General features: G+C 39.4%; 1 long non-coding RNA gene across 1 annotated transcript in view; it reads left to right on the top strand.

Moving 5' to 3' along the window:
• Nucleotides 1-13027, top strand: part of LOC148044685 (uncharacterized) — an 88343-nt gene extending 75316 nt beyond the window's left edge. Inside the window, exon 4 of the long non-coding RNA XR_015697403.1 lies at nucleotides 12204-13027. This is a non-coding gene — a long non-coding RNA (uncharacterized LOC148044685). The remainder of the gene's footprint in view (nucleotides 1-12203) is intronic.
• Nucleotides 13028-13377: the final 350 nt, after the last annotated feature.

Here is a 13377-nt window from a genome sequence, read left to right as displayed (position 1 = left end):
AGTGTGCCGTGACCTAGTGTAAGATGTGCCGTGGGAAAAACACTTTATATATAGTCAATATAGGCACAGAGTTAAATTTTTTAAACATTTTCTAATGGTGGTGTGCCTCATGATTTTTTTCATGAAAAAAGTGTGCCTTTGCACAAAAAAGGTTGAAAAACACTGCTGTAGATGGTCACTGCCTCTGACAAACCACCAAGGTGATATTTATATGCCATAAAGGTGACGGTCTCCTTCAGTTCTTGTTTTTCTTTAGTCTATTCATGGTATCTGTATCAACCATTCCTGCATATGTAAGATCACCTGTCTTATTATAGTTGTCTCCATCATAAAAAAATCATCAAGGGAAGATTAAACATACAATTCTAGAACATTATTTTTTGTAAGGTTCCATACTTTTATCAAATTTATAATAGATCTTTTTAAATGTTTGTCCTATTTTGTGTTCCTAAACCTATATTCCTTCCAAGCCCATTAACTCTCAATATGGATGCTCTAGCTTTCAGGATTTTATCTATTCTATTATCCAAGACAGACAATTTCCTCTTTTTTATAATTTTAAGTCTGGAAGAACAAAACCTCTACGTTTGAGATGTAACATTTTGAATATTACTCTAGCTCCCTCCCCCTCTCTATATAAATTTATTAGCGGTTTTTCCCCTATCCATATAAAGTTTTTTCCTAGAACTAGAATTGGCAATATTTAAAACCCATAGTTTATGTTGGATAACACATTAATCTTAATAGCTGCAATTGATCCTAAGCAAGGTGAATGTATTAGAGACCAGTAATTAATACACCTACAGCTAAAAGTTCAATAGCATCATTGTGAAATAGCCACAACTGGAGTGAGTTACTGTGCCTTTGTGTGTAATTTTAAGAGATGTCACTGAAAAATCGTGAAAATATAGCACCCGGCTCATCTGAACTCTTCCTATTCCCCAATTTTGTAACTACAATGTAAATAGTAATTTCAGATGCAATAAATAGTTAATGAGGGAGATGCAGGAGCAAAAGACATGCATTAGAGCCGAGGTGGCGCAGTGGTTAGAGTGCAGTACTGCAGGCCACTTCAGCTGACTGCTAACTGCAGTTCGGCGGTTCAAATCTCACCGGCTCAAGGTTGACTCAGCCTTCCATCCTTCCGAGGTAGGTAAATGAGGACCCAGACTGTGGGGGCAATATGCTGACTCTGTAAACCGCTTAGAGAGGGCTGAAAGCCCTATGAAGCAGTATATAAGTCGAACTGCTATTGCTATTGCTATTAGAAGTCTGCCAATATTTGTCTGTGAGAAATATTATGTGAGTTTCTTCATCAGGATTAGCAGCTTTAGGGCATGGATCTAAATTCCCTGGCTGCTAGTTACAGCTGGGCTTGCTTCCTAGGAAATTTCACTGACAAATTATATGAAGGTCTGCTCCCCAGCCTGAGGCTCTCTTTCTTTTTCCTGGCTTGGCAATCAAACCCAAGTTTATTTGGCTTGCAAAAGACTGTTTCCTATTTTGAAAGTCAGTTTCATCGTCAAAAATAAAACTAGTAAAATTAATCCAGGATCTAGCCTGACAAGAAGATAAACAGCGCAATTGATTGTTCTCATCTGAATAATTTCTGAAGTCTTTTCCAGAACTGCAAAAATATAGCCCTGATAAACAGATAATCTAATGTTCCCATTGTCCTTAATGATTATGCCTTGTCTGGTGGAGTCTCAGGGAACTGACTGAGTTGAGATTTGGTCTGGCCATTAGGCAGAGTGAAGCAGGCAGCTCAAGCAACTGATTTGGGTATCATGACATTCAATAGTTTAATTAATTTTGTATTTTGAGATATATTCTGCACAAATCCATGCTTGTTGCTTTTTCTGCATCGCGTACCAAAATATCCTTAATTTGGGAAAGAAAATAATCTTTTACAACTTGGGCAGGCTTTAAATATGCTTCTTTCATATAGCAAATGCATCTATGTGGTTGTCGGGAGTCAAAAAACAACTTGATGGCACATAATAAACCTGTAAATTATATAGCATGACAGCAGCACCTAAGCATGAAGTTCCTGGATCCCCAAAAGTTGCCAAAAATGTGATTTGTAATATGACTAAGAGGAATGCATTAAATACATGAAAATTTAACCACACCTAATTCAATTCTGATTTTAATTTAATCGTAAATGAAATTAAATAAATATCTTTTTACATGCCTGCTTTTGGAATGCAACCTAAGCACATCATTTGAAGACTAAGTAAAAAATAAATGGTGTACCCCTGGCCCATGGGTGGGTCTCATACTTGGGTGTGAGAAAGACTAAATTTTGTTGTAGGATGGTTTAGAATTGTTGTCTTCTCCTCCTCCTCTGTGATTCAGATATATTATCTGCTAAGTCCTCAACTTGCGACTGGTCCTAAAGCCCTCGACTTATGACCAGCCGCAAGTCCTCGACTTACAATTGATAGCCGGCAACAGCCTAGCCGTGCCTGATTGGCTAAGATGCGGCTGGCTGCAAACCTTTAAGACTGAAAGAGTTAGAGTTGAAATATAAAGAGATTGTCAATTGCCATACTGTTAGATTGGTAGGCAATTATGGACTATCTTGATTATATCCTCCTTAGAAAGAATATGCTACTGTATGGTTGAGAAAAAGACCAACTTCATTCCATGGAAACCAAACAAAGAGGGTTTCTTTCTACGATGGGCTTCTTGGGTCAACAGTGAATATCAGTTATCAAAAATGTAGATAAAAAGTTAAGCAGGCAAAAGGGAAGCCAACTTTCTGAATTCTGTTTCTTTGACTTAGTGACTTATAAATAGTAGACTAATGTTCTGAAAACATGACCTAAATTTCTATATATTTTAAATAGCTGTAAAGCTATGCTGAAAAAGTTGTTCTCAAAGTTATCTCATTGTGATAAATTCAATAAAAAGAAGGAAATTCTTGATGAACTTAAGGAGGAATGAAAGTATTGGATAGTAAATGGACAAATAAAATTACCAATCAAAGAGAATATTTGCACCTCAGGGTTGAAATGAGATATCTCTTCCTCTTTTCTCTTCCTCTCTTCTCTCTCTCTCTCTCATCCTCTTTCTCTTTGTCTCTCTTCTCTTTCTCTCTTTCTTTTCCATTCTTCTGTCACTTTTTCTCTCCTTCTCCGTTCTCTCTCCTCTTTGTCTCTTTCTGTCTCATCCTTTCTCTTTGTCTCTCTTTCTCTCTCCTTCTTTCCCACTCTTCTGTCACTTTCTCTGTCCTTCTTTGTCTCTTTCTGTCTCTCTTCCCTCAATTTCTTCCTCTCTTCCTCTCTCCTACTCTTTTATCACTTTCTCTCTACCGCCCAACCTGTCCCCATTCTTATCTTCAACTGATCATGTTTGCAATAATTTACCTTCTTTTCTAAATAGGCACAGTTCCCTTACTGGATCCCTCGCTCACACACACACACACACACACACACACACACACACAAAACCATTTTTCTCCATTCCAATTCAGATCCTATAAATCAATTGCTCTGTGAAACATCTGTGAAAAAAATTCAGGTGCTCAGACATGAAAATGTGCCGCTCAAACACTATACTTTTCTGCACACACTGAAAAGAAATTAGAGGGAACATTGCTCCTAGGTCAGCACTCCACCCCTTGCCCTATCTCCAACAAAAGCCCTGCCGAACTGCTGATGGCCGGTGCCTGCAAACCACCCTGGACAGACTGCACCCACTCTACTCAGGACTCAGGAGAACAAAGGCTGGTGCCTCTTCTAGGCCTCAATTAGGTTTTCAGCCTATAGGTCAAGCCTGCCTTATATTTCACAGGAAGGGCTTTGTTTATAGTTGGATGGCCATCTACATGAAGGCTGCCTCCCTCAGATATATACGTTGCTGGGAAATCTTCAGTCACAAAGAGACTCGTTATTCAGTCTGGGAAATTATTATCCTTATGACTAGAAACTCCAGGTTGTGGACCACTAATTCAGAGTGATAAGAGTTTCAAGGCTTGACATCAAAGTCTTTCCGAAGACTCTGTACTAATCTGCCTTTCTGTAGCCTTTAATAAATGAAAATACCCTATAATCATTTCACTTATAGAGACCTCAGGCCTTATCTAGTTCAATAAATTATAATCTTACTGAAAATTATTGTGTAAACTAGGAAAGCCATCTGTCTTGAAGTGGCACAAGGAGTTTTCTTTGGGAATTATCAAATCATTAGTGCTATAACCGAATCTTATAATTAGAGGGATTTTATAATTATTTTCAAGTGCACAATAAAAATGGAAATCTAAACATTTAATATTGGTGTACTTGTAATTACATAGTAAAAACAATCAAAAATTTCTTGCTCATACAACAGAAGGTCAAATGTTCAGGCCATAGTTCCTGGAGAGTATAATATTAGACAACGTGACCTCTAGATGTTGCAGGCTCTGCATGTAATAATATTGTCTTTCTATACAATTCTATTAAGGAAGAACATGCAGAGTAGACACACATAACCAAGATTTGGTGGGCAAAGATGGAAATGCTACTATTGCTAGATGTTTCAACAGCTATGATTTGATTGCCAGAAAGGGCAGATGAAAAGGTTACTTCTGAACAGCTTTAGATGCAGGTAGATTCTCTGCTTCATTGATGACATTTTTTTTGCAAAATTTTCACAATTTTTTGCGCACCGAATCAGCAGTAATGCCGGCAACAATCCACCCCTGCTTTCAACCATATGCTTTCCATTTCCATATAACAGAGTAAAAAATACTTTGTTATGCAGGCACTCACCAATCACCAATTTTTTATTAATATTTTTTCTCTAAATGATGCAACCGCTTTTTTTCTGTGTTCTTTCACCCATTCATTATTATGAATCACATTTATTCAGACTGTTGAACATTTTGCAAAGCTTCATCCCTAGCTTCTTCCTTTATCATTGAAACAGAAGATGCAACTATCATTTAACCTCCAAAGCACTGTTGAACCACATTATCAGTATCCAGACAATATGGCTAAAAATCAGGGCTGATGGAATTTGTTTTCCATCCAGGCAGTTACTAGTTCCTAAACCATGTTTAAACATATACTAAGTGATTCCATTCTTCCCTCTCTTACTTGCAATGCATTGTTCCTAGCAGTTTTACTGCAGGTTCAGGTCTGCTTTTTTCAGATCAATAAAGTATTGAATTATTGGTTATCACAGAAATCAACCAGACATCAACCAGCCCAAGCATGATGTCATGGGCTGAGAGAGAGAGAGGGACTAGCCCAATGTCACCCAGTTGACTTTTATGTCTAAGGCAATTCTAGAACTCACAGTATCCTGGTTTCTAGCTTGGTGCCTTAACCACTAGACAAATTGGCTCACTCCTATTTGTAACATAACCCTATGAAAATGTCAGACAGTGGATGTTTGGAAGATGATTTCCGAGTATGCATTTCTAAAACTCTGCACATGTATTTGTGGAATTAGTTCAATGACAGTCTTACCCCATTAATCTTTACGTGCACATGAGATATTAACAGATAGTCTTGGTACTGGAAATTCTGGTAAGTCTATGGTCTTGTTAAGAGCCAAAGCATTGCCAATTTTATCCTGGTTGCAGATACTAAAATCATATAAATAAATAAGTGTCTCCATAAATATCAATGAGTGTCAGCATATTTAATGAAGAAGCTGGTATTCTACACTCATTCCACATTCTGGTAAATTAGGTTTATTTTATATCTATTAGTAAAGGTTTACATATATAATCATTTAAACAAAGTATTCTAAACAGAAGAAAGATTTGTAGACTAAGATGGAGAAATGCATCTCCATTTTTGGTTTCCAGTATGATTAATGACTTTATTCTATATAAACATTGTATCCTAATAAAAGGATGAATGTTTAATTTACACAACCCGTGACCACACACTCACACCTTCTGTTTGATCTCCCCCCCCCCCCAATGCCCTTTCAAAATCCATTACTCTTATGCTTTTGTGATAGAGCTTTAGGGCAATTCTGACTTCATTATGGTGACAAGTACAGTCTTTCAAAATTGTAGTCTTATCAGTTTTAATTGTGGGATGCTAATAAGGGTGTACTCTACAATCAAGCTAGTATTGGGAAACTGAGAATTGCCTTAAGTTAAATGGATGTGGACCAACCTGTTTTTTCTTTTCTTCCAATGGCTAATTGCTTGGCATTAGCCTTGGATGGTTATGGAAGCCAAATAAACTCATCAGAGCAATGAGATAATAGAGAGCATTGAGTTTCTGGAAGAAAAAGGTACCTCTACTCAGAGAATCAGCTACTTGACCACAAAGCATGAATGCCACCCTTATCAAAGAAAATAAGACCCATCTCCAGGCAACAAAGGAGACAGTCCTTTGTTGCCTGGAGATGGGTTTTATTTTCTTTGAAGACCAAAGTTCAGAAGTATTTCATTCTTCTGAGAAGTTTGGAAACGAAGGAAAGAAGAGCACTCTTTCTTAATAGATTCTTGTAAGGATCTTGTGTGCTGAGGCAACCCCCTTCTTTGTCATTCTTCTAATCGCTTACATGTAAGGAATATATTATGCTGCTTGATGAAATAAGATGACACATTTTCCATGACAAAATCTGACCAAAATGGTTAACTGAATCTTACCTAATTTTGTTGATGAGAATAGAATGATGATTTATTTTTCACCATGTCTGAAGGATGGCATTAAGTGCAGAATTCTCCAATCATAAAATATTGGTAATAGGTTTACTAAGTTGCTATTGACTTGGATTACCAATCATGGGTTGCTACTGAGTCTGTCACCTAAACCAGCTGACTTTCTCTGTCCAGTAGCAAAGCTAGCCCATTTTTATTACTTTGAGTTTAATTTATAGCATTTACAGAAGGAGAGATAAAGGCAGGAAAAGCTTCTTCTTCTTCTTGCCTTTGTTACTATCTTAAAGAGCAAACTAAATAGGCAGCAATAGTAAATGAGGAGAAACACCAGAAATAGTGAGCTTTTATGGTTGCTAATTCCTATTGCATTGCTGGTGTGAGTCTTGCCAGGCACCTGTTACTTATGTTTGAGAGTAACCTTGAAGCAAATATTATTGGCTCCAGTTTAGAAGGATTTTGAACTTTTGGGATTACTAGTATTTGTAGAGACTCCAGACATTTGCTAGAAATCTGTTTCATTGTTTCAGCGTTTCATTTATTCTGATAGGCTTGATGTTCATATCAACCCTAACTAGGATGACGAATGTCAAAGCATTGTGTGAACTGTAATGCAAAATGTTTACATGTATACATATCCATAACATTATTCCTTTCAGAGTAAGCAATAATATGTGAAGTACAGAAAAAAATAAGGTGATAAACCAAAGATAATAAAAGTGTGATTTCTTGTCTTGCCCCATCCACCTGTTAATATCATCTAACAGAATACCTTTTACAGGATAGTATTTATTCAGAATCTTGCAAAATTAGTCCCCAAATTCATCCATTCTTCTTCCATTATCATCATTCACTGAAATTTAACATGCAACTATCAAAAGCCTACATATTGCTGTTCTCTGATGTTCCACAATGTAGGTACCTAGATTACACCAATTCAAACTTTCTGGTGTCCATTTTAGCTTTCTGGTTCATATCTCTACTTTTCTGCATGCATTCATCAGTTCTGTTCTACAAGATCAAGCCACACTCATTCAAATCTACAGTATTATATTCTCACCCTTTGTCTTGGTTTCACAAATACACAATATACATTTTTCCTCCCCTTTCTTTTGCTAATTCATGCTTTTTAAATCATTTATATCTGTTCTTACATTCCAATGTGAAGCTTTTCCTATACTATGGTTATAGTAAAAAGTATCAAGCATGGGAATCCAGGCAGTTCAAATGAATATAAGGGTTTATTGCAAGCTAAAGCTCTCTACAAGTATCTGAACTGCTAACAATTAATACAAATTGAGGTATATAAGAGTCAATGGAATTCAAGATCGACTGGACTTAGAGTTCTTGTGGGCATGAAGAGATTCAAGACTGATGACACATTTGACCACTCCCTTAGACTCAGATAGATTGTATAGGCAAGCTCAGTAAATAAAAATGTTGACTAGAATTTTCATTTCTAAATATGTCAAGGCTAATCATAGCAGGAAGTAGCTTTGCCATTTTGCCTTCTTTCCTTTTATACCCCCACTTTTATGTGGAAGAAAAAGAAAAACATACAATCCGTATGTATGTATGTATGTATGTATGTATGTATGTATGTATGTATTGGCTTGAAGCCAAAAACACCGGCCTGAGGATGGCAAGTGAGACCTCGCTGAAACGTAGATTTTCATGGGTGTAGGTATGCTGGTCTTGTTGTATTCAGGTCTTTTCCTGTGTAAGATTGAGATTGTCTTGGCAACGTTTCGGCGATGTCTCACTTCCCATCTTCAGGCTGGTGTTTTCGGCTTCATGTTTGTGTGAGTAAAGCATGGTCGGAGCTGCCGTCTTTCTATAAATGTTGGTGGGAGTGTGTGGAGTGCTGCCTTTGTTTCTGTAAGTGGATTGATTGGCTGTGTAGTTGTATCATTATATCTATATCTATCTATCTCTCTATCTCTATCTCTATCTCTATCTCTATCTCTATCTCTATCTCTATCTCTATCTCTATCTCTATCTCTATCTCTATCTCTATCTCTATCTCTATCTCTATCTCTATCTCTATCTCTATCTCTATCATCTCTATCTCTATCTCTATCTATCTATCTATCTATCTATCTATCTATCTATCTATCTATCTATCTATCTATCTATCTATATATATATATATATAGCAAAACAAAAGATCGGGACAATGGATTAAATCGAGAGAAATCAGTTTCCATTAATAATCTGACATTTAACCCAATTATTTCCCCCTTATTCAACAATCCTGGATCTAAATACGAATAGACTGTCCTATTTCCCCAGCTGTCACTTTGGATCTTGGCCGCTGTTGCTGCTACAGTAAAAAACAAAATCCTGTAATAAGAATTTAAGGGTCTCAAAAAGAGCTGATGGGACTCATATAGTATGTCTATCAAAATTCAGGTTTTGTTTTTCATTTTTCAATTCAAAGGATTCACAGGAGAACGTTGAGGCTGTATTCTGACACAAGAATGGATGTGGATGAAGGCTTATCTATGTTCTTCCAGACTCTCTTTGGTTATTATTATTTTTTTGATTAATCTTTAAAATGTGTATATTATCTATGTGACTGTAACAGATCATTGCTAGTTTGAGTATCCTTGTATTTCAAACCTGAAATGGTGGGAGCAGAATTTTAAATGGATCTTAAAAAGATCTTTGGTCTACAAAGCATGCTGCATATTCCTCAAAAATGCACGTATGTTGGTAGAACTTATGACATAAAGATCTACATATTTCCAGTGTTGCAAACTAGACTTTGCAGTGTGGCAAAGATGAAGCTTAACAAACATTTGGTGCCCAGTTTCTGTTTCTGTATGCTTGTTCCAGGAGATTTATCCTGTATCTGCTCTATTTATCTAAGTTCGGTAGGTACTTGTCTGTTTACAAATTCAGTTGCATAAAGAGTTGGCAGTGAGTGACTGGTCAGGAAAACTATCCACAGACTTTCATTGAATTTTAGACTATATGTAGTATTGAAAGCCAAGAACAACAGGGATGGGAAAGAAATCAATCAGGCATGTTTTTCAACTAGCTCATTTACTGGAAGGAGGATTAGATTTGTAAATACCAAGCAGAGACTAAGCTTATGCCAAATTACTGGGTAGACTTGCCAGTTCACTGTACCCACCCAAATTTACACTTGAGCAAAGTACAAGGATCAAAATCTTCTGACTGAGGAAGGCTATTTGATCTATGACCAAACCAAAGGGGTTTTAGCACCTGGATTCTAAAGGAGAGAGTATCAACTGGAAAATAGAGAATGCAAGTGAAAGTCATCTTCTATTGTGGCAGAGGGGTAGTAGGCAAGATGATGGTTTTGTCTTCTGAGATGCTTTTAGAAACTAGAGCAAGAGACAGCTCTTTTTGGAAATTAGACCAACATACAGGGAATGAGGCTGGAGTAGTATTTCTAGAACTCTAATGTTGCTGTATTCAAAGTTTAATGCTCTTCAGTTTCTTAGGGGTAAACTGAATTCTGAAGAAACAAAACATAAACGAAATATATTTTCTTAACCCAGAGTCTGGCTTTTGAATAATCAGGATGCACAAAACTCTAGATTCAAAGTGAGATGCTGAACTGCCTACATTAAAAAGAACCCCAATTTCAGGGCTTGATGAATATCAGAAATCTACTTTAATGGGAATCAGAAGGTTAAGAATATTAACAATTTCTGGTGAGTTCCCTAAAATCAATGGTATTTGGTTTTGTTTTCAATGAATACTTACATTGATGTGATTTAGAAGGGTTCCACTTAAGTTATTTTGCATAAATTGAAGTCTAAGATCTTGAGTATATACTTCTGCTTCAATCACTATTAACAAAAGTAATATTTTAAGCTGTTTTTAATAACATACACCTCACATGAGGCATAAGCAAAAATGAATTGTATTAAAATGCATTACACCTAATGTAATCAAGCCATACTGCACAATTTAGATGAACACAGCATAGATGTAAAGAAAAGCAACTTTGATTAAGATCTAAAATCACATCAATTTAGTTAGGAATTAGACATATGGAACTGAATACGACCTCCTTCTAAATACCAGTGCTCAGGACTGTGTAATAAAATAACAATCCCTCCCTCCCTCCCTCTCTCTCTCTCTCCAATTCAACTATTATGATGGTAAAGGTAGAGAACAGAACTGTTCTCCAGTTAGGGGTTCATTGAGAGTGGACTCCCTATAAGGTGCGTGGCTGCACGGCCACACACATGGCAAGAAAATACCGCACAGCCGTTTCTAACTGCCGTGCAGTGATTTCTGTCACAGGCTCCGGAAGCTGAGGGGCCTCAGAAAATCTAGGATAAGCACGGGCATGGGGACGGCGGCAGGAGCTTACACGGCACAGCCGGTCTCTTAGGACCTCCTAGGCACCAGCTGTGCCGCTCATTACCGTCAGTTGCTCCGTGTTCAGCAAAGCAAACGCGGGGAAGTCCTTTGCAGGCGGCTAGAACTGGCCGCCCGCAAAGGACCTCTCCAGTTTTGATGAGCACGGAGCGACTGATGGTAGTTTGCACCGGCTGCGGCCGCTCAAACTAGCATCAGTCGCCCCATGTTCAGCAAAGCCGTGCCCAGGGAGGTCCTTTGTGGGCAGCCAATCCTAGCCGCTTGCGCCCGGCTCTGCAGCTGAAGTGAACCCCCAAAGCTCCTGTCAGCACCCCCGCCCATGGCAGTGGTGCCTCTCCCTCCACACGGAGCACTTGAACTGGCCCCCGCATTATCCCTCCCCCTTCCTCCTCTGCCATGCTTTTGAGGAGCCATGAGGCTGCAGGAGCTAGTAGGAAGGCGGCGGAGGGGGCGGGAGCAGGAAAAAAAGGCCTCATGGCTTCTCAAAAGCACGGCGGAGGTGGAGGTGGCGGCAGGGGTAACCCGGGGCCCAGCTGAGGTGCTCCGAGCAGAGGGGGAGGCACCACCACCGCTGCCATGGGCGGGGGTGCCAGCGGGAGCTTTGGCGGCTTCACCTCAGCTGCAGCGCTGGGCAGCAAATGTGGTGGTGCTGTTGGAGGAGGAGGAGGCAGTGGCAGCACTTATTCTAGTGGTGGCGGGGGCTCGGCATCTTCAGCGGCAGCCCTGCTCCCTGTGAAAAAAACCAAAGATGGAGGAGATCCACGCAGATGACATCGCCGCAACATGACTGGAGGAGGAATTCTGGGAGTTGAAGTCCACAAGTCTTAAAGCTGTCAGGTTTGAAGACCCTAGGTGTTTTTTTTCCTAAAGGGTTATGGGTGCAAGGATCTTGTAACTTGACAGCTTTAAGACTTGCATGCTTCAATGCCAGAGTTTCTGAGCCAACATGACTGGAGGAGGAATTCTGGGAGTTGAAGTCCACAAGTCTTAAAGCTGTCAGGTTTGAAGACCCCTGGGATTTTTTTTCTAAAGGGTTAGGGGTGCAAGGATCTTGTAACAACAGCTTTAAGACTTGCGTGCTTCAAATGCCAGACTTTCTGAGCATTTGGTTGCTAAGCAGGAATGTTGTTAAATGATACTGATATTATATAACACTTTTAATTAAGTGGGTACCTTGAATAAACATAACTTTGAGTTTCAAATAATACTGATTTCGTTGTTGTCTTAGGTGACATCTGTGAAAAAAATTCAGGTGCTCAGGTATGAAAATATGCCGCTCAAACACTATACTTTTCTGCTCACACTGAAAAAAAATTAGAGGGAACATTGACCGTGTGTGGTTTAAGATTGGAGGCCCCCTTGACGAACCACCTGACCATCAGATGGTGAGTCAGTGTCTGATATCTACCGCCCAGGAGTACCGATGAAATGGCCGAGACCTGTCTCCTAATCGTGTTGGGAGCCAACCCTCTGTCCAGCCTCGCCTGAAGGAAGTCCAGAACTTGTGCAACAGTGGCCAGGACCGGATCAAGGCCCCTAGAGATGCACCATGTTGAAAAGGCCCACCATGTAGTGCCATAAATGCACTCCGTGGAGAGTCTGCAAGCTGCCTGGATAGTCTGTATAACCCTGGGGGAGGAGAGATCTTTCCTCAAGATGCTCTGCTCAAGTGCCAAGTGGGCAACTGGAGCCACTGAGGGTCCGGGTGTTTCAGAGACCCCTGACTGAGGAAGAACTTCTCCTGGGAGGTTCTCCAGGGTCTGTCCACAAGAGGAATTGGAGATCGGCAAACCAAGGCCTTCGGGGCCAGTGTGGGGCAATCAGTACTACCTCCGCCCCATCCCGCAAGATTTTTTGTATCACCCTGCAATCGCCAAGCTGAGTACAACTCCCTATAGAGCTCATTAGTTTCTTTTTCCTTTACTCCAAGATCACCCTACCTGTTAAACAAGTACATCTGGCCACTTGCCCGCTCTATCCAAATCATTTACAAGAAGAAAGGATGTAAATAGAGTAGAAAGTTCAGGCTTAATGCCAGGAAAAAGGGTTGGGGAAAAAAGGCTGAACTGCTTATGTTCAACACGGTGCTCATGTATGAAAGGGAAACTCGGGTCTCCAAATCTTATTGTTCCATTGTATTTTTGCTAAAAACATATATTCAGAAATGGGGATATATGACTACCTATTTTGAGGTCTTGTTTTCTTTCCAGTATATCTCTTACTATCTATTTACTAGAGGGAGAGAGGGAGGGAGGGAGAAGGAGGGGAAAGATTGGATTGGATTGGATTTATTACATTTATATGCCGCCCTTTTCCCCGAAGGGGACTCAGGGCGGCTCACAATTCAGTCAGGGAAGGGGGTACAGACAGGGGATAAAAAGACGAACATAACAATACACAAT

Source organism: Thamnophis sirtalis, unplaced genomic scaffold (genome assembly GCF_051295495.1).
Source record: "Thamnophis sirtalis isolate CommonGarterSnake01/CBP01778 unplaced genomic scaffold, rThaSir2_p1.2 scaffold_7, whole genome shotgun sequence".
Lineage (NCBI taxonomy): Eukaryota > Metazoa > Chordata > Lepidosauria > Squamata > Natricidae > Thamnophis > Thamnophis sirtalis.
The sequence above is the reverse complement of the archived record's forward strand: the minus strand, read 5'-3'. Positions and strand labels throughout refer to the sequence as shown.